General features: G+C 49.9%; 1 long non-coding RNA gene across 1 annotated transcript; it reads left to right on the plus strand.

Moving 5' to 3' along the window:
* Nucleotides 1-246: 246 nt before the first annotated feature.
* Nucleotides 247-2485, plus strand: LOC125556089 (uncharacterized). The gene is made up of 2 exons (XR_007304997.2): nt 247-973; nt 2257-2485. It is a non-coding gene; the product is annotated as an uncharacterized LOC125556089 (long non-coding RNA).
* The last annotated feature ends 627 nt before the right edge of the window (nt 2486-3112 follow it).

The following is a 3112-nucleotide window of genomic DNA, read 5'->3' on the forward strand; positions in this document are numbered from 1 at the left end:
TCGAACAATCACCTAATAGGGAATATCTTGGATGGACTATGCGAGAGACAACCTTTGGCATGACAGAATGCACTGTGTGTGCCTGTTCACGCGGTGACTATGTAGACGACATGCAAAAATGCGTGCTTTGGCAATGGTGTCCACTGTTCTCGTCCGTTCCCCCGAGCTATCGCTATCTAGCCATGTCTAGTAGATCCCTCGTGTCGTCGCCATCGCTCTGGACCTCTTTGCCCCTCTCAAGTCACCTCCTATGCGATGCTCTGGCCGCGTCCGTGACTTGATGCCTCTGCCTCCTCCATTGTTTGCTTGCCTATGAGCTCTAGAGCTCTCTTGAGCCCTCCTAGAGCCTATAAAAGGAGGCCCCGTCCTCCCCCGCTCCTCATCGCCTCCTCAGCCCAGCCCCAAGACCATCGGAGCTCCCTACCTCCTCCTCTGTCCGCCACGACCATCGACGGACACCGCTCAAATTGGAGCTAGCCGAGCCCCCTCTCGCCCTCTTGAGCTCACCGGAGTTTGCCCCTAGCCCCCCGATCCTTCCCATACCACCAGCCCCTCCCCTATGCCTCTGTTACCGCGGAACCACTGGTGCCTGACGCCACCGTCCACCATGGCCAATGACCCACCCATCCTAGCCCTCCCCGAAGACCGTGCGGCATCCCATCCGAAGCGCAGTGTCGCCCTGAGTATTTTGGTAGCCGGGGCCTCGCCAGAGGTGACCGGAGCCGCCGAAACCATCGCCGGAGCCCCGCTTCTGTCCTCTGTCGTTGCCGGTGCCATGGCCCTCCCCCGCAGCTCCTGATGGGCCTCTCCGATGTGGCACTCCATAGCAAGCACCCCGGTGGTCCCAGCTCCATCGGAGGTGGTCGAAGTCGCTGGGGCCAGCGCCAGCTACGCCACGGCCTCGCCTTTCCTCCGTCCCGCGAGCAGACGACTGGAGGTAGAAGAAGGAGCGAGAGGAGAGAGAATGGATAAGGTAGGCCCCGCATGTCAGTGGCCCAGCCGGCCCGCTGACGTGGATAAGTGGAGACGACTTTCCGAGAATGCGTTTTCGTTTAGTGAAAGCGTATTTTGAATCTAAAGTGTTATTATGCTTGTGCTATTCATGATCATCGGTATGACATGCTCATGTGCATCAGTAGTATAAATAGTGTTGTTATGATTCATATGTTAATGGTTATGCTTACCATCCATGTTCATGTTGATATCATGCTCATATGCATTGTTGTTTCATCATGCTATTTTATTATGACTCAGCTTATTGCATTCAAGTTAAACCGGACTTTAATACAACTTGAACATCTGTTGGCTGAGTCATAGTGCCATCGAATCGAGCTGACCAGTGCAGCCACACTTGTCTTATGGGAGGCCCTGACTTGGTCTATTGTCATGCCTCTGGCCGGTGCCTCCAACTAGGGAAGGTTAGGTGCGCGCGCTACCCTGGTCCGGTGGGCGGCAATAACCTTGTGTGCCCAAGTTGTTTGCGTGCTCTTGCCCATGTTTGGGACTGTTTTTGTTTTGCCACGATGGTGGCCGTTGGATGTCCGGAGTGGCATCGGGGCAACCCATGACTTAGCTCGAAGGGGGAGTTTGTTGGAGTGGTCGGGAGAGTGTCATGCAATAGATAGGTTTTTTCAGAATGCTGCTGGTCCACCCAAATGGGAGTACGAGGCCTTGGGTTCCGTAGTGTGGGTACAGTGTACTAACCTCTATAGGGTGTATAATCTATGTATAGCAGCGCCCGTGGATATGAGCCCAATTCGTAGTAGGTCACACTATGGGTCAACAGTAATAATAACCTGACTAATAAACAACCCCGGTTCGATAATGAAAGAAGTTGGTTGATCTTTATGTGGTCATGGGAGGGTCACGATGGTATTCTTGATAATGATGGGGTGATCTTGTGAGGATCACAATGGTATTCTTGATATTGATTGAAGTGATCCCGTGACCACGATGGTAAGTAAGAGTGGCATATTTATGGTGATTACGAGGTAACCTCCAAGCAGAGTAAGTTGAATCATGATAGTTTAAATTGTTGCATGCTAGTATCATCATTGTTCATGTCTCGAGTAACATGTCGATGCCATGCTCATCTAATGTTGTTCTAGATGTATCTTGTTCACCATGCACATGCCATGTTGTTCTAGTTGTATCATGCTCATCCTTGTTTAACCTGTAAATGCCATGTTGTTGTTTGTCTTGATTGCTGTGAGCTTGAAAGTACATTTAAAGTACTCACCTGGCGTGTCATGCCAGTTTGCAGGTCATCCCGTGATTCCTTGCTTGTCGTGGATGTTGAGTTTGCGAGCTAGGATAAGCGTTTTAGCCAGAGTCCCTTCGGAGTGGAGTCCATCACCGTCTTCATTGTTCCGCTGCTAGCATAGAGCAACTTGAGCAAGCGTAGTGTCGTCGTGCCGATGTAATTTGTTGTGATATCAGAACCCTTGTATATGTATCATTTGTAATAAAGAGCTGATTTGTTCTATGCCAAGCAGTGTCGTATTCCAGAAGACTTGATCTCTGGGCTAGAATACAGGGCGTTCTGGTCTCTCTGAGCCGGGGTGCCACATGGAACCCCTTCAAAATGCTAAGGACAAGGATTGGCAAAAGCTCAAGACTCTACATTTTTTGTTTAAATGATCCAAGTTCATATTGAGTCCACAGAAAAGCCAATACCATTAAAAGGGGATGAGGTGTTGCTTAATGATCTTATTGCTCAAGTGTTTAGTGATATTGCTCCAAAATACTCATCCACTTTCTCTACCCAAATATGTCCAAACCCTAAATTCCCAACTCGGCCACACCGATATTTCCTACCCGGAGCCACTAAGTTCATTTGGACTTAGCCACTGCCAAAACCCTAACAATTCGGTTCAACCTTCTTGCCAACTCTTTGTTGCTTGTTGCAATTATTTTGGTCCCCCCGAGATGTTGCCATTGGTCACACGGAGATGTCTTGACTGATTCTTTGTTGCCTTGTTGCTTCACTTCGGTCCCGCCGAGATGATGCAATCGGCACCACCGAGATGAGGTTTGCTCTAAGCCCTTGCACATCGGTCCCACCAAGTTGTTCCCGTCGGTCCCGCCGAGATTCCTAACGTTCATATTTTTA

Source organism: Triticum urartu, chromosome 5A (assembly GCF_056163025.1).
Source record: "Triticum urartu cultivar PI428250 chromosome 5A, HENAU_Tu73, whole genome shotgun sequence".
Taxonomy (NCBI): domain Eukaryota; kingdom Viridiplantae; phylum Streptophyta; class Magnoliopsida; order Poales; family Poaceae; genus Triticum; species Triticum urartu.